Genomic DNA, 26,408 nt, shown 5'->3' with positions numbered 1-26,408 from the left:
TAGCCTGACACACAACGCTGAGCATCCTCAGCTTGTGAAGATACAAGTAAAAGCATTTTGCCTCGTTATTGGCGACGCTCTTGTTAACTTATTTCACTCCTCCCAGTTGGCGCGACACTCTTTCTACTCTGTTGAGGTAGTCGCGATGCCGTGGCTTCTAATTACAGTACTCGATGTAGCAGTTCCATGCATCATATGGGGCCTCATTTTCGCCTCGTTTCATGACTATCAGAAGTGCAAATATCAAACGTACGTCTGGGCTGCGCTATACACTGTAGTAGAGGGCCTGAGAGTAACTTCGTCTACCAGGCAACGCTTGTGTTGGAACAAGAACGACGAAGAAGGAGACGAAGCGCTGGTGCTTCAGGTTACGCGCAACAGCAGCTACTTCTAGCTGCTTTTTTTTAGCTACCTCCTGCCACCCGATTCTTGGCCTATCCCCCTTAGTGGGTACGAGCCATGACAGAGGTTCATGATCAGTAGCAGCAGCAGCTACCCACAGAGTCGGGCTACGGTTTATGTTAATACGCCCCTTTTTCTATGCATCAGTAGGCTTGCCTCTCTACAAGTGGTGCCGACACTCATAACAGCGAACCACATTGATGGCCTCAAGGTAATCGCCTTCCTGCCTAGTGATTCATCGCATCGACCTCAAAGTATGGAGGCGCTGAAGCTCAACCGCAAAGCCTAGAGATCACAGCTAACGTCGTTTATTAACTTTATTCTTTATTTTTTTCTTTATTCAGAGAGTGCCCCGCTTTGTCAAAAAGGCGTTACAACAGGGGGGTTACCAACTTAAAACAGTTCATCTATACAGCACGCTTGCGTCTCTTGCAGCCGCTTCCAATCTCTGATAGTCGTCACAAAGAAGGAATCGTAAAAATCGTTGTCCTCGCACGGTACTCTTTCACTTTGTGTAGGTGATCATTTCGACTGGATATGTAATTGGGTTCATCAAAGTAGTTATTACAAGCAATTCCAGTGTTACCATGAAAAACACAAAAGAAAAACTTCAACCGCAGTTTTTGTTTCTGCGCAAAGAAAGCGATTCCCTACCCAATTCCGTTTTAATAGCGGTACAGCTGTCTGCCTGCTTGTACCGCCCTAAGACAAACCGCACAGCTCTATTCTAAACTTTTTCAAGTTTATCTATAGACCTGGCCCTGCACTGGGTCCCATACAGGGCATGCGTACTCCAAAATCGGCCTAATACATGTGAGGTAGGCTGTGTTCATTAAATTCTGGGGTGCCCATCTTAGGTTCCGTTGGATAAAGTTAATAGTCCTTGCTGCTTTACCAACAGCACAATCAATATTGGCATTCCATGAACAATCATGCGACAAAACAACACCAAGATATTGGCATGGTGGTTCGGTAGTAATCACATATATATTTAGGCTGTAAGCTGTTTCAATTTGTTTCTTGTTTTTTTGGAAGCACGCATGCGCACACACGTTTTGGATTCAACGTCATTTGCTACTTCTGGTACCACCTTGTAATACGATCCAAATCGTCCTGCAAAGAAACGCCGCCACTTGCGTTCCTAATCTGCCCATATAAAACACAATCATCGGCAAATAAACGTATGCGCGACGAAATACCACAGAAATATCATTAACAAAAATAAGGAATAAGAGCGGTCCAAGGACGGAGCCTTGTGGCACGCCTGAGACGCCAACATAGGATGAACACCTCCCATTTGAAAGCACGCATTGACACCTGTTCAACAAGTAATTGGTTATCCAAGTTAGTACATTCTCGTCAAAATTTACAATCTGCAGTTTGACGAGGAGAAGAGAGTGCGACACAGTGTCGAAGGCCTTTCGAAAATCTAAAAACACACAATCTGTTTGCCCACCCTCGTCAACGTTGCAAGCCAGCTCTTGAAAGAACTCTACAAGTTGCGTGGTACAAGAAAAGCCCTTGCGAAAAACCGTGCTGCTCATTTATCAGAACATTATTATCTGTAAGATGGGTCAATATGTGCTTAAATAGAATATGTTCAAAAAGTTTACATGATATCGATGTTAATGAAATGGGCCGGTAATTTGTTACATCTTTTTTGAGCCACCCTATGAACCGGAACAACATGGGAAATTTACCAATCATCTGGTAAAGTCCCTGTTGAAACGGACTTAGTGTAAGTTATGTAAAGATAAAGTGAAATGGGCGAAGAACATCGCTTCAGTACACGAGGAGAAATACCATCAGGACCAACTGATTTGGATTCGTCTTGGCTTTCAACAAGAGAACGTATACCGCGAACACTCAGTTCCACCGGCGGCATCAGCGGAAACGTGCTTGGGTGCGGCTGGGAAGGAGCGTCATGCTTGGGTAAAAACACGGATTGGAAATACGTATTTAAGCATGTGGCTTTAGCTTCCTCATCTACTATAACCGTATCATTAAAATTCAGTTCGCCGACTCCAACATTATCAGATCCACACTCCTTGATATAATGCCAGAACGACTTCTGATTACTTTTCATTTTATTATTGAGCCCCTCGATATATATCTCTTTTGCTTTTTGCACATTTGCTTTATACTGCTCCGTTAATGCTTGTAATTCTTTCTTTTGCTCACTGCTTCCAGTTTCCTTTAATTTAGGGAAAACTTGTCGCCTTCTCTTGATTTCTCTCAAAATACCTGACGTAATCCATGGTTTCCTGCATTTATTAATCTTGCCTGCTTGTATCGCAAATATATACATATCCACAAGGGTTAACACCTTATCCCTAAACTTAGACCATAAATCATTTACACTATCGTTTTCAGCAAAGCACTCAAAAACGGGCAAACAATCTTCTAGCTTTTGATCTATGCTTGAGTAGTCACCCTTGCTGAATACAACAACCTATCATCGAATCAACGCCTTGCCAAGACAATGTTACGGAAGAGTAGTTTTGTATCCTGAGATAACGACTCAATCATCTTCACGACAATTTAAGGGCAATTAATTCCGACATCGTCTGTGTGCTATCTACCAGGGAAGCTGAAGCAGAGTTTGAGCGGGTTGTGGACTACAAAGATCGAGCCACCGCGACGGCCGCGAAGCTCAAATACCGTATACGTCAGTTCAAGGAATCGCTCAATTGTACGTCATCGTCGACCTCAAACGAACCCGTTGAACGCACACTGTTAGGATTGGGGGCTCAACCCTATCGCTCGTAACCCGTTGTCAAGATTGTAGTCCGGCATGAATTAGAAGGTAGCTGGCCCATGCCGTCGTCCAACTTATCCACGCTGAGGACGTTGATGAAGGGAAGGACTGCTTCTCATCGAGAACGAGGAATATGGGTTTATTTACACTATCTACATCAGTCTAGCATGACTGCGAGAGAAAGTACCGCAGTCTAACAGGACTGCTTGAGAAAGTACATCAGTCTAACATGACTGCTTAAGGAAGTGCACTGAGCATCCGCACAACAGCGGTTTATAAACACTCGGTCCCCCCTCGATCCCAAAGTGACGGAAACGTTCATCCAGTCATCGTAAACAAGCCGCCTCTCTGCGGGACAGCTTACACACACACACACTTCCGCACAAGTTCGCGGTCCGGAGCCGACGTCAGACGGACTTCGTAGAACTCGGGGCTTGTGTCAGAAAAGGTGTATTTTATTCCCCGAGCTGACCCCCGTAGCGCGGCCTGGTGCCCATTGTCTTGCGTCTTGGACGGCGCGTGGGAAGGAGCCTCGAACTACGTTCCCGCGAGCACTCCCCCGCTAGCGGCAGACCAAGGCGGCGGTGGCGGGCTCAGTAACAATAGTTGGTCCGCTGATCACAATCAGTCACAACGGCGACGAGGCTAGAGCATAACGGTGGCGTTTCAAGAAAGTTGACGCCGCTGTCGCAACTGGCTGGCAAAACTTGCACCTCAGCTGGGCCGTTCTTAACAGCGCCTCCACGTTCTTAACAACACAGCAACGCGGTGTTCACCTTCCTAAAATCGACCTTATAAAGTTCTACGGCCTCACAGACATAGACAAGTTCACCTATCTGCGCTCGGTCTTGACTGGCGACGAGGAATTGGCGATCGCGGGACTTCCAGCAACTGCAAGCTGCTACACTGATCCCCTGGAATTCTAAAACAGCGCTTCGCTAAGAACGACTACATCATTTGGGATCACATGAAGCGACTTAGTGCTATTCACAGCGTGTTTACAGGAGGTATTCAGAGACCTGGAGTGCGAAGAATTGTGGATAAGAGTTAATGGAGAATACCTTAGTAACTTGAGATTCGCTGATGATATTGCCTTGCTTAGTAACTCAGGGGACCAATTGCAATGCATGCTCACTGACCTGGAGATGCAAAGCGGAAGGGTGGGTCTAAAAATTAATCTGCAGAAAACTAAAGTAATGTTTAACAGTCTCGGTAGAGAACAGCAGTTTACGATAGGTAGCGAGGCACTAGAAGTGGTAAGGGAATACACCTACTTAGGGCAGGTAGTGACCACGGATCCGGATCATGAGACTGAAATAATCAGACGAATAAGAATGGGCTGGGGTGCGCTTGGCAGGCATTCTCAAATCATGAACAGCAGGTTGCCACTATCCCTCAATAGAAAAGTATATAACAGCTGTGTCTTACCAGTACTCACGTATGGGGCAGAAACCTGGAGGCTTACGAAAACGGTTCTGCTTAAATTGAGGACGACGCAACGAGCTATGGAAAGAACAATGATGGGTGTAACGTTAAGGGACAAGAAAAGAGCAGATTGGGAGAGCGAACAAACGCGAGTTAATGACATCTTAGTTGAAATCAAGAAAAAGAAATGGGCATGGGCAGGACATGTAATGAGGAGGGAAGATAACCGACGGTCATTAAGGGTTACGGACTGGATTCCAAGGGAAGGGAAGCGTAGCAGGGGGCGGCAGAAAGTTAGGTGGGCGGATGAGATTAGGAAGTTTGCAGGGAAAACATGGCCACAATTAGTACATGATCGGGGTAGTTGGAGAAGTATGGGAGAGGCCTTTGCCCTGCAGTGGGCGTAACCAGGCCGATGATGATGATGATGACGATGATGATGATGATGATGATGAAGCGACTTATCGACTTGCAACCATTTCGATCCCCCAACGACCTTTGAGGGCTTGGAAGCATCTACGGCACTGTGCAGTCCCAGACACGTGCCCTTAAGATTTTCGGACTGTCGGAAGATAATCATTCTTCAATGCTCTACCTCATCCTCCTGAAATCGCTTCCTCCCGATATTGTCCTAGATTTCAACAAGACCAACGCCCTCCAGAGTTCGGAGGAAAGGGGAGGAGGTGGAAGTACTGGCGATCAAGGACAGTGCACCGAGCAACAGAAGGCGAGCATTAAGTCTGTGCTGCTTTTCATTCACACAGAAATAGAGTATCCAGAACGAACAATCCTGCACGTTTCCGTACAAGAGGACGCATTGAAGTGCAAAGATAAAGATTTTCGCAGTAGCGCGCCATCCACACCGCTACCTTTATCCTTAACGAAGCTGCCATGCCATCAACGCTCAACGACGGAGTCTTTGATCTCATCCGCCAAACCTGTTCGTCAAAAAAAGGCCTTCGTTTTCTGTGAGTCAACGACCCATTATACCGAGCAGTGCGACTCTGCAATTCCTGTCGAGGAAAAGAAAAAGCTCCTACTAGGTGGACGTCGCTGCTTCCGTTGTACCCTGGAGCATCACGTAGCAAGAAATTGCATAAGAAAAGTTAAATGTGGAAAGGGCAATCGGCGCCAAGCGGGAACAATGTGCGACCCTATAGGTTGATGGAAACGACTGTCGGACCCCAGGCCTTCCTTACACAAGTACAGCTCGAGATGACTGGAACAGGCACTGCCAAACGGTTTGTATACCTCCAAAAAGTTGTTGCTTGGGCAGCCGAACACGTAAGTAAAGTGATGGTTCCGCATTTTACTGAACGGAGGCATCTAGCGTAGTTTTGTGACCGAGCAATCGGCTGAGAAACTAAATTGTCAAGTACTCGATCACTAGTGTCTTCAGTAGGATATTTTGGAGTAAGATATTTTGGAATTTTGGACTGACTCAATTATTGCACTGTACTAGATTACCGGGGATCCCAACAGATGGAAAGACTTCATTCGCCGTAGGGTAATGGAGAGTCAAAGCAAAACGAACATCACATTGTGGAGGCATTGCCCTGAAAAGCAGAACGCTGTTGATATTTTTGACAAGAGGAGTTTCGGCCCATGAAATAACAACAAGCTCACTCTGGCGGACAGGACTCCATTGGCTTAAATGTGAAGAGAATGAATAGCCCCCACACCGTACACCGAACTGTACCAACCTTCCACAAAGTGTCAGGGAGGAACGTCTTCATCGGGCACCATCCTTGCAAATGGTTATGCCAAGCGAGACACCAATTATGGACATTCACAAATACAGCTCACTTGCGCGACTACACCATGTTATATCCTGGACACTACGATTTACCCCGAAACTAAAGCGGAAAAGTGTCTTCCTGGAAGCCCTAAATGCAGAAGAAACCCAATTCGGCGAACTATACTGGATAAAAAAGGTTCAAAGCTCGGCCTTTCAGCAAGAAATTGACCGCGTCTCCAGAGGAGCTCAATATATAAATGATTCAACACTTCAGGACGTGACCTGCTTCCTCGACAATGGAGTTCTTCGAGTCGCAGGACGCCTACAATTCAGCAAGAAATCTTATGATGAAAAGCATCCAATCGTCTTACCAAAGGACCACTACTATTGCGACCTCCTCTTGCAACACTATCGACAACTTCTTCATGCAGGAGTGCGGGATACACATGTACAACTAAAGCAAATGTTTTTGGATATTACGACGATGGCAGCTAGTAAAGAAGGTCATCATAGAATGCATAGTGTGCCAACGCTACAACGTCAGACCTTTCTCCGAAGTAACTGTACCGTTACCACTTGAAAGAATGACCGCTTCGGATCCCTTTCAAGTGAAAGGACTAGATTTCGCCACCCCCCTCTATGCTAAACATCCAGACGACTATGCCAAAGTGCATATTTGCCTGTTCACGTGCGCCGTGATTCGAGCTGGTCACCTCAAGCTAGTCGAAGACATGACCGCCACAACCTTTCTCAACGCTTTCCGACGCTTTGTGTCACGGCGGGGACTTCCTTATGTTATATATTCAGACAACGCCTTAACATTCAAGAAGAACTTTACAGGGCTTTCGAGATGGTGGAAATAATTGAGAAACGAAGCTTGTATTATACTACATCGCTAAACATCATATAAAATGGAAATTTATCGTCAATCATGCACTGTGGTGGGGCGGTTTTTACGAGAGACTTATCAGGTCTTTCAAGCTGGCTATGAACAAGTGCACCGGAAAGGGATCTCTTACGGAGAAACAGCTACAAACAACCTGAACAGATGTATAAGCTGTGATCGATTCCCGGCCAATCACATACAATTACAGCGACTGTCAAGATCTGGAACCTCTCTTCCCGTCTCACTTTCTCATGGGAAGGCGAGTATCTGCACTTCCCGGCCTAACACTCGGCGATATCACAGTAGATAGCCGTCACCCATGTGAGAACAAAGAGAAAAAAGTACGCGAAGAACTTTCTTGGAGCATTGGTCCACAGAATACCTTACAGAGTTAAGAACAATGCCCAGCCCCAAGTCAGCGACTTCGTTCTTCTACAAGAGGTCAGCAAGTCCCGGCAACTATGGAAGGTTGTTCGAATAGAGGGGCTTCATAGAAGAAGGGACGGCAAGAGTAGATCCTGTACCTTGAGGCTACCGGGTGAATCTACCGTTAAACGGACCGTTCAACACCTGTGCACACTGGAATAAAACTTTTTGTGAGCTTCTGCGCACGGCGCAGTTTGTTGGAACAAGAACGACGAAGAAGGCGACGAAGCGCTCGTGCTTCGGATCGCACACAACAACAGCTACCCACAGAGTCAGTCGACGGTTTATGCTTAATACACCCCTTTTTTCTATACATCAGGAGGCTTGATTCTCTACAACTTGTTCACTTAAATTTCAGTACATGGGCGTTGCCCTCTTTTCTTTTTCCGCAGCCGCCGCGACCAGCAAGCGAACCACATGGAGTACACAAGCCATCTACTGCTTTATTCGACCTCAATGCACACGCATCACTTTCTCCCACAGTAATAATCCCCACGCTTGGGCCCAAACGTTGCCGTCAGCTCTCGCCTGTAAAGGATGCACCGCCGCATAGTCACACACCATGAGACAAAGCCAACTCTGCCAAAAAGCCTGCTCTAAAATAAGGCCATCGAAGCTTCAAAGCTGCGCATCTGCGCTAGTGCTGCGGCAGGGCTGACAAAAGGTAAGGCACGCCAAACGTATGCGGACAGAGACAAGTCGCGACGGCGAGCTATATGGATACATTCGGCACCAGCAGTAAGTGTCGACCCCATCCGCTAGGCTCAGCGCAAAATGCACGCCCGTGCCGCAACCGAGGTGCTCGCTCTGCCCCCATTCGCATCGTCACCGAGGCATAAAACATTTAAAACATAAAAATAAAGAAAGAAGAATAAATTGACGGCAGGCGAGGAGGCGGTGAAATCCCGTTTCCTGCGCATCCATCCATCCAGCCACCCGAGCGTGCATCCATTCGCCGTGCCGGAGCAAGCCAGCGTTCACATCTGATCTTGCCGCTGCTTCAGTGCCAACCAGCGTTAGGTTGAGATGCCTTCCTCGCTTCGGCGAGCCAAGGTTATCTATCTAGGTTCGCTTCCCTCCTCGGCTACAGTGGGAGCTGCCATCCTCGAGCTCGTCTTTCCCGCACTTCCCTCGCCCTCATTCCTCTTCATCTTCTTCCTTTTAGTTTGCGCCTCCTTCCTTTGCCACTTGTTCGCGCTCGGCGTCTTTACGGCTCCTGCTCTCACGACTTCGACTTTCCTTATACGTACTTTGCCTTCCACGGTACTCAGAATCGCGAAGGGCCGTTTTGCATTCCTCCGTCTCGGTGCTTCAAATCGACAGACACCGGAGACGAAGACGGTGTGGAAAGAAAGAAAGAAAGAAAGAAAGAAAGAAAGAAAGAAAGAAAGAAAGAAAGAAAGAAAGAAAGAAAGAAAGCAGTCGATGTCTCTGAACAAAAATTGCAGGGCCAAGCCCCCGTGCCTGGACGGTGAACCCTGCGACGCATACACCGGATGTAAGAACACGGTTGCTTTGCTTCGCAGTGGAAACCGACCGCGTGAAGTTAGGAGGGGGGCTGCATATAAAAAAAGAAGAAAAGCGGCCCCAGCCAACATGAAAAAACTGGAAAGAAAGAACAGTTAACAAGGTATGCGAAACCGCCAATAACACTCGGTGTCCGCCGCCTGACAATAGGACAAGAAGCAAATAACATGATAAATCGAGAAGAGAGTGTGAACAGCACGCTGCAGAAACCTACTCGCGGGCAGGACGGAAGGAAAGTAAACAAGAAGCAAACAAGTGAAAAAAGAAAGTGGACCAAGAAGCCATAAACCGATTTTAAAACTGGGTACCGTTAGTCGGTTAGTAAGTACGAGTGGCCACAAGTTAAAGCAAATAAATAAGAACACGCAGAAATATTACTTGAAAAAAAATAGAACGCGAGCACAAGATATGCTAACTTGTGGTTAAAGCTGAGAACTGACGTACACGGAAGGACAGAAAAGACACGGGAACTATCTTGCCGAGAAAATGGAATATTCAACTGGGAAACCGGCGAAGTGTAGCAGTAAGCTCACGCGCTAGAAAACAGCAGTAAACGAGAGGGAGGGTGTACAGCTAAGACAAAGCAGGAGGGAGGAGCTAACCAAGGGAGTTTCCAGTTGGCTACGCAACAACAACCACCGAAGAGGGTAAGGGACCGTCAAGCTCTGGGGATTACAAGGTGATGGAATGAGAAAAGAAGGAAGTATACTGCCGGGGGAAACACGTGGAGAAAGAGAGCGCGACACGGTCGCAACGCGTCGCACGAATAAAATGAAAATGCTAGCCCGAGTGTAAAGGATTTAAAAAAAAATGGTGTTGAGCAGGATACAGGATGGCGCGAGAAGTTAAAGACAATAAAAGGGAACTAGGGCACAATAAAAAGGCAAATACGGTAAGGAAAAGTTCGAATATTAGAACGTAAAAACGGGATGTAAACGTGGGAAGCGCTAGGGGGAGGGGGGGGGGGGGGTAGAGAGAGTTGAGTGAAAGCAGAACGCAAAAATGCAAGGAAAACAATTTCCCCAGGCGGAAACTTCGGAAAGTACAGAATAATAAGATCGATGCAAGGCCGAGTTAAAGAAGGGCATGTTAGTGGAGAGAGAAAACGGTGAAGAAATAACTCATTTGAGTTGAATAACCAGACCATGCATAGGGATATACTTCACAAGCAAGGAAAGAAGGTGAATCTCAATATACAGGAGGAAAAAAAAGGAAGAATCAGATGATACAAAAAAGTAATCGAAAACAGAACAGTGGGAACAACAAATAGCGTAAATGGTGAACAAACTAAGAAGGCCGCCGCATAGTGAAACGAAAGCAAGTAGAAAAAGAGGATCGGGATGCACGCAGACGAGCTTTCCCGAAAGGGGGACGAAGGCTGGGGCGAAGATTGGAGGAAGGCGAGGGCCAGGCCGACTTTGGCGCATGCGTGATTTCAACGGCGAGGGAGCAGCTGAGGGAAAACGGGGATGCGGGCGATGCGGAAGAGAAGGAAAGTACGACGCGGCTCTTCTTCTCTCGCGCTCACTCAAAGGGAAAGGTGGGAGTGGGTGTACCCGACTCAACGAAACGGGCCGGCCGACCAACCGGCCCGGCGTGATCGCGAAACGCTGGGCAGAGAGAGTTCGGCGCCTGGCGGCGAAGGCGGCGCTGCTTCGTCCCCCCGCGCTCGACAACCACCGGGCTTCTTCGCTCTTAGCACGCCTTGTCATCGTCGGCGTTGAAAGGAAAGCGCGTCGTCGTCCTTCGTCATCGAACGAGACGTGACAACTTTCCTCTTTTCCGGACGACACTGCAGCTCGAAGCGGCAACTGAAAGCTGCCGAAGAGTTTGTTCCTCCCTGTCGCTGGTGCTTTCTTACGCGTCGACAGGGTAGCACCAGCCAGTTCGGCCCGACTTTCCGACGCTTCTACTTGTCTCGTATACTTCACTGCTGAGTTGGCGCACGCTATAGAATAGCTGAGACAGACGGTTCGCGGAGGGCTGGATAGCCGTAGGCGGTCGAAAAGAGGAAAATCAGTAATTCGAAGTAGACACGGTAGGGTAAAAAGCGAGGCAGCTTCCATTCGGTCAATCAGTAGAGACCCGCATCAAGAAAGAAGCAATCGTGTTAGACGGTAGCGCCCTGCGATAATACACGGAAGGCAGCGGCACGTAGACAGTCAAGACAACTGCAGCGAGAAGCCTCGGACGACGTAAGGTGCAAGCAGTCGACGACCGGGATCAAGTGAGTAGGACTGCTTTCTTAAGAGACATACGGCGTGACACGTCAGCGAATTATCGGCGCTTCTGACGTGCCACGGAGAAAAAAAGTTTTTGAAACCACAGCTGCAACGAAAATTGCAATCGTTCCTTTTTTTTTTCTTTCGTGGTGAAGCCGTGCAGCAAGTATTAGGGACAAGCGGCCCTTAAAATTTAAACACGCGCACGTGCATTCTTCCATTCGATTTTACATTACATGTCTAACATGTGAGGGACAAAGAAACTTTCTTTTTCAAGACCAGTGGTGCACAGCATTTTGCTGCATTTTACACTGCAGTTGTTAGCAAGAGTAGCCAGACAAGGCTGCAGCGCTACCGAATCACAAGGCCAACGGTGTTACAGAATATACACTCGCGTTATAGAATACGAAAACGAATACGATGTAAGCACCCGCGTTTAGCAACGATTTTCATCTCCCAAGGCATCTTAATTAAGATTGAGAACGACATTACCGCAATTATACCAGATGAAAACTTAGATATCACAAGTGCTTACACACAGAAACTGTGGGGTACGAGTGGAACGACAGAACGAAGCGACACCACCATATCGGCGCTGCAGTCACGGTGTGCCACCGCTGTACATGAGGTTGCGGGTTCGAATATCGGGAGCCGCAGCAGCATTCCTAAAAAAAGCGCTATGTGACAACTTTCGCTGTCCCATATGTCGGCGCACGCTAACTACCCAGCGGAACAGAGCGGAACCTTTGGTTCCGCTTTGTTCCGCGTTATTCTGGGTTCCGCTTTATTCCGGAACCTATCGTTTTACATCCCAAGGTTCCCTCGGGATGCAAACATCAGTAAATCAGACCTGTCACTGACGAAATCAGTCAAGTGGCGGTAAAGACAGGAGGGATTTCTTCGTAGCTACAGGTGGAGCATGAATTAATGCAGCGTACAGGCCTGACATAACGTAACGATGCTATCCCGATGCTGTTTATTTTCGTAATTCGTTAATGGATAAGGAAGGACTAGAATCGCGCGAAAGCGGGCATCTTCACATTATACCTACCCAACCTACATGTAACGCACGATAAAGTCATCTGCGAAATTTCTGTCATTGCGCCTAGTTGCGCTTTTCTCAGGCTGACGCTTCATTTTATTACTCCTGAGAGAGAGAGAGAGAGAGAGAAATGAGCTTTAATGATATGCTGGAGGTGTTAGCCTGGCGTTTCGCCGGCTAACGTTACTCCTCCTGAGTGTTTCATAACAGGTATACTGGAAGCCTGTACCGCATGCCTGCCATAAGGACCCAAAATTACGAGACATACACCTGGACTAAACAAAAAAAAAAAGGTCACAGAAGTCGGCCGAAGCAGCCTAGTTGCTACTTGGAACAATCGAGAACAGGACCGGCGAGAAAAGAGGAAAGTGGTGCAGCGAAGACTGTCTGCGTGAAAAAGGCAGAAAGCCATTAGCTGGAGCGACCACCGTCGGCTCCGGGACGTCTGGTCGGCTCCCTGTTGCGTTCACACAGCTCGAGATCTCTGGAGAGTGAGGCGGGATTTCGTTCGCAACTTCTCAAGCTTCCGAGTAATAGAAATTCGCATGACACTACGCAGAACGGATTCAGATCCACTCGTGCTCCCAGAGTTTTCGATTATTTGAAGGAAAGGCTGCATGAATAGTACGCGGGCACGTTCAACGTGCAGCAATTTGTACTGTGCGCTTTCACTAATCGTAAGCAAGGTTGTGCGCAGAGCTCGGTAGGTGATGCAGGAGCTTAGGGTCGCTAGAGTGACTACTCTCACTCAGAAATGTCAGGAACGCTCCTTTTGAGTACCTGGGCACTCTTGATGTCGCTTCGGAGTCACAGAGACAGTTTTTATTGTAAAATCGGCGAGTGTCCAAGCAAGCAAATATTTAGTCACGCGTATGGGATCGTGGCTCGTGGTAAGCGGGTACGTGCACACAGAAAGGATTCGCATGTGAGCAGGCTATCACCAGCTTATATTCGACATCCTCTCTTTGGATCGCTTTCGCAGGCAAGCCGTCTCTTAGGCGACAAGCGCACGACTGAGGCACCGCGTATGCTTACAACCCTGGTATACGCTCACTTCCTTTTTTGTTAATTCAGCTTGTTCAGCACGAAGAAGTGCATCGAGAGAAAGGGAGAGACAGTAGGACAAAGTTCACATATTCAATATCCCGAAAACTGACGGCCTAGACAATCCACGAACTTCCATTGTTCGTATAGGCATCCTGTTTTTAACAGCAGTGAGCACGTGCGGGTGGGCGAGTTGGTTATACATGTTTACAACGAAGGCGCCAGATAAAAGGGTGGACGAAGGAAGACGACACGGAACAACCACGAAGGCAGCAGGATGAGTTTATTTTAAAGCTTAACCTTTTTACTGTGAGCAGAAACAGATGTGTCGCCATTAGCGACGCTATTAGATAGGGCGAAACATCTATCTCGTCACCATAAACGCATCTTTTCCTATTTTAGGCATTAGTCACAAACTGAGACGAAGATGTTAATTTGCTAAGAGCGCCAGACAAAAAAAAGAAAAAGTGATGTACACATATAACCGCATAAGCCGACATTACTAATCGAATTAATTTTTTTATGTCACCTCGCATATCGTGCGATTCAGAATTTTTCCCACGTGTCTATTGTATGGATTTCGGTAAATTCACGTGGTCGCGCTTTCTTGGTTTGCTTGCTTGCTTTCCGCTTTGACGCATGTGCCTTCGTTTCAGTGCACTTGAACTTGGCGTTACACACTGCCATCTTTACTGCAAATATATATTCTTTTCTATTATCTTCACTTGAAAGACATCACACTAAGACGTCTGCACAATCTTATCCCACTACCGCACAACAAACACAGCGTATCCGCCCGTTCAGTACTTTGCCTGAGGTTGTCGGGCCCAACGCTTCCACCATCGTCAAGCGTCAAAAGGATTAGCGAAAAGAGAAAGCAAATCCCAGGGCGACGGACCCACAAGAAGGAGCCGCGCTAGTGCTCGCAAAATCCGCGGCGCTGCCCCGGCCTGGTTATTTACATTTCCGGCGTGCTGCCGGTGTGCATGCTTAAGACGCACACGTCGCAGGCGTTGCTACATGCGGAGTGAAAGACAAAAGCGAAAGGGGATGGAAGAGACACACGAATGGCCGCGAACAAGGAGCAGGGGACGGCGAGTGAAATTGAAAGGCGCATCAGAGGGATGGAGCGAACCAGTCTGCAAACGACGCATTCTCCACACATCGGGAGCAGCCAGCACTTAGGTCGACGGCGGATCCCGCGCGCTAAGCACTTCCTTATCTCGCTTGCAAAAGAAAAAAAAATCGCGGGGTTTGCGAAAGACTGGCCACGTTGATTGGAGAAGGACAGGGAGCTAGCAAAGGGCGGGCGACCGCCTCAAACGAGGCGGTGGGGTGCGCCGTGCACCGGGTGCGGGCGCGAGGCGGGGGCGACGTTGCGAGGAGGAGGAGGAGGAGGAAACCGAGAGTCCGAAGCGCATCTCTCCTCGGGGACGGTAATTATTCAGTCGTGCCGACAATTAATCCGACAGGAAACGCTTTTTTCGCTCGACCGGAGGAAACGGTCAACCCTTCCGGGCTCGGATTCACTCTCTCGTTCTCTCATCTCCTCTCCCTCCTTCAACTTCCATCGCCGGAGCTGTCCGCTCCTCGGGTAGATGTATGGTGGCCTACACGTGTCTGCGCACCGCGCTGGACGCGGTGTACACCGCGCGCGCCCAGTCCCGTTAAATTCGTGCAGCGTCGCGCGAAGCTCGATCTGCTCGGAACGCGTGTATATAGGCTCGTTAATGCGCATACACGTTTACTTCGCCGCAGCACCGGTCAACTGGCCCATTTGCCAACGAACCGCGATACCGATACATCCCAGGATTCCTCGGCGCATAGCCCCATTCTTTCAACAAAGCACGAACATCTATCTATCCGCGAATTCGGCCCGCGATCAGTCACGGCACACAAAGAAGGCGCTATAACTACTTTTAACTTTCGCAACACTGTACGGTTTTTCGCGAGAGCAGACGGGCATGGCGGCGCGCTCGTTCGTAACGCATGCGTGTACTGCGCGTTGTCTACACCATAAACGCACGCAACTGGCCCGACGTTCTCGGAAACGATGAGAGAGAGAGAACGCGGGGGGGGGGGGGGGGAGGGTTAGCGGCTAATCTTGATTGAGTGCCGGCGCAAATTGCGAGGAGCGGCCCGAAACCGACGCGCGCGTCGCACCCCTATATAGACGCGTACATTTGTCAACTTTATTTTATACGTATGCATCTATTTATTTATTTTAATTCCACGTCCGCGCAGGCCAGACGCTTTGCGGGAGCCGGGTTCTCCTCGGTGTAGGCGATTCGCGGCACATATATGCCGAGCACACGCGAGCGCTATACGCCGAGCGGGCAAAGCTGCTCGGCGGAGGATGAAGCCGCCAATGCATGCTCGGACGAGCGTTGCCGGAAATCGCGACGGAACGCGAGCGAGTGAACATTAATTTAACACGCGGGGCGGCGACGGCGTCCCGCGGGCACAGAAGCCCCTATAGGTATGACGTTATGGCCTGCCCCGGGCGCAGAGGGAGCCGCCCATTCATTTGTCATTTGTCAATTTTGCCCGGCGAATAGCTTATTTATGCCAGGTTACCTGTCTCTCTTATTATTTATTTATTTATTTATTTATTTATTTATTTATACTCGCAGTAGTATGACTAAGCGAACGGTATTGTCACCGTAAAATAAGCGACACGCTGCCAAAACTGCACGTTCGGAATCGAACTCTATATTGGGCGAACTTGTGCCCGAAAAAAAAAAAAGAAAAAAAAACATGCAAAACTCAAATCACAACAGCGCGGCGAGCACGGTCGTAGAAATCTGACCCACGAGTCAAGTCCGTCGCCTGTTTACTTACACACGTATGGACGCACGTTTTACAGCAATCGCTGGTGCTCGGGCACCTTCGAGAATCTACATAGCGGTATCCGCGTCGCGCCAGCAGCATGTAATCGAACGAAACTATTTTGCTAAAAAATCGGCGACAACGCTCATGAAAATTCGGATACAGTGGGCCCATCTTGCGCCGAGTGAAGGCTGGATAACTGTGATAGTCCGGTGAAAAGGAGGCTACCGTCAACAATCGCAACGATGTACGCGTAGCAATATCAGTCGCGCGCTGAAAGTATGCCCTCGGCTAGAACTCTAACCTATATGTCCGCCGAGTTGACGACTTGCACAGTATAATGAAACTAACACCGCCGCTCATGAAGCGCGGTGTCGAATGAATCGCTGTAGCTAGAGCTGCAGCATTGCCTCCGAAATGTGCGGCGCGTTGCTCGGCACCGAGAATCCCGGAGGCCCATACATGCACAGCGCTCGCTAGATGACGCACGTCATGCAACCATTGCAGAAAGGTTCTCGAGCCTCGCAACGCCATCGCCGGTGCAATTTTAGTAAAGGCATTTAGAAATTAATGGATGTGGAACTAGCGACGGAACGACGAAAGGAACACTAAAAGAGCGAGTACGCGCAGTTTACTAAACGTTTACGCGGATTTTGAAGATTTATTTACTATGGGGATGCGCCGATAACGCGTGTCTTTAGGCTTATCCAAAATTGCCGCGGAAGGCAGTCGAAAAAAAAAAGACATAAAGAATGCATTCGTTCTCCGCCTTCCTTTTACTGATCACGCCTGTCTATAGTGCAAGAAAGGTGTGTGCCATAAAAAAAAAAAAAAATTCTCAAGAAGGACGTAACACGCAAGTATGTCCCGGGAAGAATGCATTCAAAGTGACAGGTCTCGCCGCTTAGCGGCCAGCAAAAACGCTGCTGCTGCTATAAGCTCGTTTTCCCAACCTCTCGTTCTATCGGTTTTTCACCCGCTTTTCTCGCTTCACCTTTTTCGCGTTACTTTTCTGAAAGTCTGTCAAATTGTTGTTTCTGCTCGCACCAACGAAATGGGAAAGCTGGGAGCCTCGTCAAAGTATAGAAACGCGCGCTGCGATCCCCAACGCTATACTCTTCTTTCTTTTTCCTCTGCGTAACAGGAATGCTACTCGATAAGCACTATACTAATGATAACGACGATGTGTTAGATATTCGTTTATTTGTTGGTGGGCTCGATTGGTGGTCTTTTCCAAGACAATGGTTTAAAAAGAAAAGAAAGGCGAAGGGCAGTCCGTCATATGCTCTGGAAAACTAAAGACTTGACTGTTCCAACTGTTGTAGGAAGACGTGACGGCGGCCGAAGACGATGGTCGAAGATGAATATGACTTGACGCCGTTCATTGTTGCAAGAGAAAACAAAAGCGAAGTTTCCCTTTCATTTGTTTTTCTTCATTTCACGCAAAATGTCACCGTCAGTAAGTTAGTGTGACGTTGCGGATGCCAACGTGATTTCTGCGATTTTGGTCATGTCGTCGCAGGAAAACGTCTCAAAAGACTGATACGCTTGATTCCCTTTAGAATGATACGCAGACCGTTCCAATCGGTGAACAGTAACCTATAACCCCCGCAGACAATGATCAAATTAATTACGTCACAGGAAGGTGTTGCAGGAACTTTAGAGTGGGAGTCGGCATACCCTTATTTTGTTTGTGCGTCATACCTGGCTTACCAAGCGTCTCCTCGCAGAAAGATAGGTCATTTAGTTGTTGCAGAAGCGCAATTTAATAATGTAGCTCAACTTCGTCCTAAGAAAAAGAAAGAAGAAGAATAAGAAAAAAAGGGGGAGGGGGTTCAGTTACGTTAGGTAGATACAAGCAGCTCCCTAGAAGGCTTGGCAATGACCAAAAGCCCCCTTTTCGACGTTCTGCAACAGCGCGCAAACTTACTTTACTATTCGATTAGTTTTGCTTATACACCGCGCCTCGAAGATTGTCCTCCCCACTTATTGTCAATGCTGTGTTCAGAATTCCAAAAACGAAAGCGAGCCCTGGAAGAACGGCAGTCGGGATAAAATTCTCAGCTGCGCGCTCCTTGTAAAACACTACAACCTCCCGCATTCTCGAATCGCATCATTATACGTCACATTCGCCGGACTCGGCCAAGCGACGGCGTCAGCCGGTTGACAATGAGCCATCGCTCACATCCGCTTGAAAAAGCGCCTCCCTAGCGGCGAGTGGGCAGAAATTCCAGGCGCGTCATACCGGTCATTCCGGTCAATAACTTACAGTCTGCAACCGAAGAATAGAATGAATAAAGAACATATATATACAAGAGAAAGAGCAGACGAGACGCTCGCCAAGCGAGCATCGGAAAGAGAGTCATTCATAAGACAGCAGCACACAGCGGCTATATATATATACCCCCCGTGAAGAACGATCCAGAGAGACTGCAGCGTTCACTCTACTACTATATATCGGCGCCGGAACGCAAGAGTAATGGCACAATACCTCCCCGTCTTTGGGCAATAACACTCGTGCGCCTGGTCCACCTCAGCGGCTGCCTCCCGTTCAAGTTACACACTCTGCACTTCGCGTGAAAAAAGAAGAAAAAATGCCGCCACATGTTTGCCAAACGAAACCATTTCGTTTGCTCTTATTTGCAACCGCTACTTTTGTTCGCGCCAGAAGGGAATGACCATTCGGCTTGGTTTCTCCAGCCCAGAGTGCTCCATTTTTTTCTTTTTTTAATTCTTTCTTCCAGCGAATAACCAATCCCTCCGTGCTGCCTTCTCTCTCTCTTTATTTTTTACTTTCTTTTTGAAACGTGGCTATGCGCGATATGTGATCCGCACACTTAAAGAGGTCTCACTTCATTCGGACTTGAACCTGGGTCCGCCACGTTGGAGACCGATCACTCTGCGTAGTAGATAATCCCGCCGTTAAGCTACGGCGGGATTGCGACGTCGCCTCCGAGATCTCCGGCACAGTGCGTCGCTAATCGCCGACAACTTCGGAGGCTGGTGCCAAGAGTCCCGCAGCTAGAGCTCTCAAGATGTCGTCACACCGATGTTACGCGCCATATATTCATGGCACTCTATGTATACTGTAACTCTTCAGACGGTCGGGCAGAAGGGCGCTCACGACGCACCACGCCGTTGGCGCAGCCCCCTAAGTGATGGCTTTTGGGCTCAAGAAATAAGCCAAGGCAAGAGGAGGAGGCTATTTGCATGCTGGATAAGTGTATAGTTTGCTAAATGTTTGCGCAGATCTGGAAGATGTCTCTATTTCTCAGTTCTTCCTAGGCGTTCTTCTTTCACCAAAAGAGGCCGTGAAGTTCTGCAAAGGTTTACACAAGGTGTATTTCGTATCTGTCGCATTGAGTCGATATGTGCCGCTACACCTAGCAGTGGCAACACCTTCTCCGCACCGGCATCCTCAAATCAAATACATAATGCCAAGGCTGAGTCGACTGTTTCCTTCTTACTCAGTGACGAGAGGTGCTCTGTCTCGAGGGTGCCTAACTTGTAAATGCGCCACCTACCTGCCACTGTCAGCAATAGGCTCTGTGAACGCATCGACCTTCTAACCTTTCCTTTCTCTTTTATGTCACCCTCCCGATCCACAAGGCGCCCAGCCGTGCTCCCCTAAAGAGTCGCAGAAAATGGCGCCTCTCTTCTCGACAATCCCTCTCTCAAACAACCTGTCCGAAACAGGCATAAAGCATTACATCAGTCACTATCGTTCCCATGTGGGGCTGTCACTTCCCCATCGAGCCCAGTTTGGTCGGCTACACCAGCTGACCTCGCAATAGGGACAATCAACCATATCATGATACTTGTACGCTTATGGTACTTCTCACACTGTCTCTCTCACTCGACCGCCACATCGCTTCGAAGTTCCACGCGCCACCCACACGAAGCAATCAGTTTCAATCAGTTACAGACAATTTCCGAAGCATACCGCATGTCCGAAGAACGCCTACACCTCCCGATACACCTCACGACCCGATTCCACCTACTGGCACAAAATACCTGCTCTCGAACCGATGAATGCTAACACCAGACGCAAGTGCACTTGCTTGAGGTTCCTTTCGTTATTCCCGACGTCCCACTGTCCGCAATCACCCAAGGATAATACGTATGCTCGTTCCACAACCCGCCGTCGTCATTTCTACCCTACGTTATCTATTTCCCATCGACTCCGCAGTTTTCATCAAAACCACGCTAATCTCGTAACCGGCACGACGTCTCCCACCACGTCGTTATGAGAACGCCCTACGACTCTCCTTCGCGCCTTCCCTTTCTTTCTCCGCGTCGATCTCTCTCTCTCTCTCTCTCTAAACTCATCGGAGATGCTGCGGCACGTCGATCACACGATCGTGAGAGTCGTCCTCGCCCTAACTCTTCTTACGTGCCACTTGCCCTCCTTCGATATACACGCTCAAGGCAGATCGCAAGGAGGCCTTCAATATTTATAGGCTCGGTCTCCGTCTGACGAGATTACGCCGACGCGCGTTCTCGCGAGCCCGTGCTTCTCATCCCCCCTCCCCCCCCCCCCCCCCCCCCCCCATCCTCCTTCACTTTCCCGTGACACACACAGCAACCTTTCATTCCAGCCGACGATGACGATGTCGCGATTTCTCGCGCGTTGCTTCCACCCCTTCCCCATCTTTTTCCCCACTTCGTCAAATCTTCCCTTCGTCCAACCTAGTCCTCACTCCCTCTTCCCCTACTTCGCCGGCGTCTCACATCCTCACTTCCGCGCCTTCGATTGCATCCCGCTTTAACTGTATGTTATCTTTTTTTGTTCGCTGCATTCCCGTGGACTCAGCGTTGATAAGTACACAGCGTTAGAGGTACCACAATTTTTTATATTTTGTTTTCTCTTTTCGAAGACGACCTCCCCGCCAACGTAAACACGCTTCTGGTCTGCGTTTCCTCATTTTCCCGCAGTCAAGCCGCTCACGTCTTTCTTGTTTTTTTTTACCCCTTTTTTCCCCTTTCAGGCTACCTCTCCTGGTAACGGTGTGTTTTTCTCGTTACGAGCACGTATAGAGTTCGGCGTCTTCTCATTGAAGCCGAGCGAAAGCGAGAAGGAGTGGTAGGTGCCTGTCGGGATGCGCTCCCCGGAGCATAATAAATAAATAAGGGCGGCATCATCTCTCCGCGGCGACAAGGAAGCTTTCCCCCGTTTTGCCGTCTTGTCCGCCGAGAACCGCATCGTCGCTGACTGCGCGATTTCGTTAGTAGGTTCGCCTATTTGGTTTGTACTCTTAGTTTCCTACTTCAATTCCTGTCGTACTTTCCCTTTTTTTCTTTTGTCATTGCATTTTGACTTGCAGCAACTTCGTTCTATATAATGATCTTCGCCAAGCCGCGAAATCACGGCTACTAACTTCCGTCTCAGGTTTCCCGTCCCCGGCGCCCTTGAGTGCCATCAGCCTTCTTTCGGCCTAGCAATGAAAGCGCGGAATACGACCATCGCACGAGCACGCGTCGTTAGATGATGCAGGTCAATTTATTTTAGGCTCGCCTTTCTCCACGTCTTACCGTCTTTCTCCAAGTCTTCATCGCGTGATATATTACCTTAGACGAGTCTCTTGAGCTCTTGCCTTTACTTATCGATCAGGTTTCGCTGAGATTGACGCCAACTTAACGGGAGGGAGAGTTATTTAGAGAAGTTATGAAGCGCTGCTGCCTACAACGCTCTCGGAAAAGAAGACCAGTCAAATGGCGTCAGCAAACGTCGCTGCAAACCGAGTGGTAACAGCACGCAAGCACATGCTTAATCAGTGCGCACAATAAGACATGGCCGCAGCGCCGTTCAGCAATGTTGTTATATTGACACGTGTACATTATCATTTTTGTTTTTCCGGTGACCGTTCCTCACCACCCAACATCTGTTAAAGGTATCGCTTGGTACTATAACAAGACCGAATACGTGAACTAGACCGACCGCTACCAGTTAAGTGCATCACAAAATGGAAAAAAAGTAGATGGCTTCCAGAACGAGTAGCGAAGAGAAGAGAGAGTAATATTTAATGGCAGAAAGGTGGAGAGGTCGACCTGAGTGAAGTGCCTGCTACTCCACGCTGGGGAAAGGGTTTGGGGGAATAACAGATATAGGATGTGAAGAGAAGTAGGGTGGTGGTATGGTGAATATGATGAGGGCTGCGCAGCATACTGTTTCTGTGCAGCGCGTGCGTGTATGCTTCACAGCAAAGCACAGTCGCTTTCGCGGGCAGAGGTTACCGCAGTGTAGCTAGGAGACTGTCTATAGCTTTCATGATTTTTGTCGCTGTTAGCGCCAGCGAAGAGAACGTAAACACGAGAACTGCTGAAAATAGCAGCCCACACCATGCCTTCTTGCACGCTAGCACTGCCCCAGCAAACTAGATGAGGCGTTACTAAGGCTATAATAACAAACTTCGCTTCCGGCCTGCTCATCTCTTCCTTATAAATAGAAAAAATAAACTATTTTGGGGGGCCGTCGACGAATAAAGCGCGATAGTACGATCGCTCGAACTTTCTTTCGTACATGCCGCGGCTTCGTGTGTGGCATACTTGCTTCGGCAAGTAGTGCAAAAGTTCCCAAGCATCGCGTTCGCCATAACGGCCTTCATTTAAAGCTACAACCACCAATGAAACTGGACGCCGGAGCCAGCGCAACTTCGTCCCTACTTGCGCGGTGCAGGCAGTGAGCCTTCCTTCGCCACTCATCCAATTCTCCCCAGCCTTCCCTGCTCGTCTAGATCGCCGTCCCTATACCTTTCCTGTGGAACGCGGGTGGGGCTCACGGTAAACCCGAGCATCCCGCGCTGCATTAAGCCGGAGCAGCGCGGTGCAAACTCGGCAAACCGCCTATTACTCGAATGCGCTGCCTGGTGCCATTCCCTTCAAACCAACCGCCCGAGTGGCACTTCCTCCCCTCTTATTCCGTAAACATCGGTTCCCTCGAAGCGGCAGCACCCTTTCGTGGCGGGCAACCGCCTCCTGCGGGCATTATAAGCCAATAAGCGAACAGCGCGGCGCCTCGCTGCTGCTGCTGCCTCGCGCGTGTGGGGCCGCAGGAGACCGGCTCCGATGCGCTGCTGACGGCGAGCTGCGATGCACGGCGGAGAAGGGACAGCCGAAGGCAGCTCGTTACCGGGAACGCCTGCGTGCTTCGCGAGATTACCCGGCCGCGCCGGTGAAAAAGCGGGAGTCGGGGGAGAGGGGCAGGCAAAACCGCGAGATTGCCTTCGGTCAGGAGGGAGTGAAATAGACAGAGCAAACAAAAAGCAAATGAATGTAGGCCTTATGGGCTTAAAGCACGCGACCTCAAATACTAGGGCAGCGAGGTGCGTTCCTTTCATCTTTTTGTCTCTCCCTATAACCTAACCCCACAAATCGTAGTTCCTTGGCCCTACCCGTTCTTGATGAATTAAAATTTGAAATAAATAAAGCAAATAAATAATAATAAACCGCGAACGCTGAACCAGAACAGACAGCACACTCGTTAATTTTCTTTCTGCACACTGACGCTCCTTAACCAGACGTCCTATTTTAAAACCCTTTTTTCCCCATTTTCCTTCGTTAACATATTACGCGCTTTGAAATGTGGCGGCAATATGACGCGACTCGGAACGTAATAGCCGTACTTCGTTTGTTATTTCCACTTGTTGCTGATTTATTGAATTATTTCCCGCTATTCTTGAGACATTGGCCAATTCGATAAACACTCGCTATAACGCGGTGAGCTAGCGCACTGCCCACACGGCGAAATCGCCTCGGCTTTACGCGAAGACCACACAGTCGTGCACGCATATGCCTGCAGCCAAGTAACCTTTACAACGAAAAATCACTGACCAAGCACTCCGTACAGATGATTAACCAGCGAAGTTGAAACGTGCGGCCCCGGTGTTTATCACTTGGTTAATGACGACGGTTCATTAAACGACGGCTTGGTAGGCTGCCGAACCCTCGGTACACAGTTGCTGCTTGCGCTCGGGTACACGAGCCTATTCTTATGCTTGGGCTGCAGCTTCGGTACGGCGTAGACGAGCTCGTTCCCGGTTCTGCTCGCAGCGTTGCTGCTCGCCACGTATGTCCTTCCCATTTTGGAGCCGGAGAGAAACTGCTGCACACGCGCTCGGCTGCGACGGAGAGCAACGACGTTACTACTGGCGCAGCCAATCACGCGCATTTTTTTTTTCTCTCTTTCTTGTTTCGCGCATGCGCATGGGGTTGCGCCGGAGGAGCTTCGCTGTGAAATAGCTACCGCCCACTTTGATCTTTGTTAAGACCTCGTCAATTCTGTAGACCTACGAGGCCTCTACCACGTTAGCGCGAAGTGCATCTCTCCTTTCCATATGGTTTCTCTTGCTGCGTTATCACTAAATCTATCTGTCTATCTATCTAGTTCGTGCATCTAATCCCTTCGCCGTAGAGTTTCGTAGCAGTACCATTAAGCGGTTGCACTCCTCCCGGATAAAAGCACAATCATTTTTCTTGTTTTGTGTTTCAGGGCTTTTCTTGCGTTCCCTGCAGAGACGCTCCTCAACATTTATGCGCGCGATCTGAGCGAGGCTTCGCGCATCGATCACACGCAGCTGCTCTGAAATGCAGATCTGAGGGGACTCAAACAAAAGACAAACCGTCAGCTTGCCCCCGGCATTGGAAGCCTCCACCAGTCACGTTCGCGAGTTGCCCCGCCGCTTGCGACAGCGCCAGTGGTTGCCTCAGGGAATTTTAGCAAGCCGCGACGGGAACGAGCTGCGTGCGTGCTAGCAGAGCAGCTGACCTCATAGATGCACCGTCACCCGCCCAAGGATGAAAAATGCAGCACAGATTAGCGAGTGTACATCTCTTCATTGAATGACAATATATGCACATCACTAAGTATACGGGGCTTCGGTAAACATGGCGACTCGCAAAATACAAAGACGGAGTACGCAGCGGGACTGTACACGTCTGCTTGTTTGTGCGCATGCGTTTGTCTTACGCATGCTATGCTGCGCTCATCTTTGTTCGTACGTCCCCAGCGCGTGCGTGTGTGTAAGCGCGGGTAATTGCGTGCGCGCTCGTTTGTGTGCGTATACGCGCGTGCGTGCGTGCGTGCGCGCGCACGCACGCTTTCCCAACGAAAGTACAATGGGAAAACCGACGACGGAACAAACTGGGCTCGTCTCAGAAACGCCAGTAACGCCTGTAATTCTTTTTGAGCGGCGAAGGAGGGAAGAGTGAGCGATACAGGGAGGAGCGAGACTGAAGCAAAGGCTGAAACGCAGCAGGGGAGGGTGGAAAGGAGGGAGAGGGGGAGGCGGACCTTTGGTCTCATTTCCGGTTCCGGATCGGCGGCCTCGCGGCGCCCGAAATTGCCTTTTCCATTTCATTGCTCACCGCCGCCCGCAAGGAGGCCTTGTACGCGCTGGAATTTTTCCATCGCGCTATATAGTGCTCTTCCTTCTCAAGCTTTATGGCATTCTTGCTTTATCTTTATTTATTTCTCTCTCTCTCTCCGGAGCTCTTGGTTTCAATTTCGCGCGCGTGCGCGCTCTTTCGAGGCGTCCGTCCCAGAACCGTTACTCGCCGAGAGTGTCTGACGCAGCGTGTTAATGCACGCGTACACATGCCTTCAACCAACGTCGCAGGCGCATCACAGTTATAAGCCATTTCGAGTACAAAAAGGGACGCCTCCCCACTCTCTTCTCCTATCTCTCTCACTTCTGGTGCTCCTTTTATTGATCCTTTCTTTCTTTCTTTCTTTCTCTTTCTTTCTTTGCTATTGTGACACTACCTCGCTGCCATTCTCGGCGCCTCTTTGGCTTCACTTTATACTGTTTCCATTGTGCGTTCAGGTCACGCGGTTCAGTGCCGTCGATATACAGGCTTTGTTAGGCTGTTAGGACGCAGATTAGGCGACGTGTAATATTCGGCGTCATCCGGAGATGTGCGTGTCTTTTTTGTCTTCACGACTAAAAAGAAAAAGGGCTTTGCCAGCAAATATTCACCAAACTTCAAAAAGATAAAGAAATAATAATAAAAGAAAGAAAATCTCATTGCCGACCAACGTTATGTTCCTTTCCTTGTTCTTACCCCAGCATACCCTAACGCGAGCGGAATCGCGTGTCCAGCATTTCATATCA

The 26,408-nt window shown here is 49.0% G+C and overlaps 2 protein-coding genes across 3 annotated transcripts in view; one reads left to right on the top strand and one right to left on the bottom strand.

Annotated features, from left to right (window-relative positions):
* Plod (procollagen lysyl hydroxylase) overlaps positions 1 to 26,408 on the bottom strand; it is a 175,936-nt gene that overhangs the window by 74,482 nt on the left and 75,046 nt on the right. The gene's annotated exons all lie outside the window — the stretch shown is intronic.
* LOC126520871 (immunoglobulin domain-containing protein oig-4-like) overlaps positions 10,728 to 26,408 on the top strand; it is a 48,350-nt gene continuing 32,669 nt past the window's right edge. The window contains exon 1 of the mRNA XM_050169673.3: positions 10,728 to 11,389. The gene's annotated coding sequence lies outside the window, so the exon portion shown is untranslated. The remainder of the gene's footprint in view (positions 11,390 to 26,408) is intronic.

Source organism: Dermacentor andersoni, chromosome 3 (genome assembly GCF_023375885.2).
Source record: "Dermacentor andersoni chromosome 3, qqDerAnde1_hic_scaffold, whole genome shotgun sequence".
Taxonomy (NCBI): Eukaryota; Metazoa; Arthropoda; class Arachnida; order Ixodida; family Ixodidae; genus Dermacentor; species Dermacentor andersoni.
Note: the sequence above shows the minus strand (reverse complement) of the source record. Positions and strands in the feature narration are given on the sequence as shown.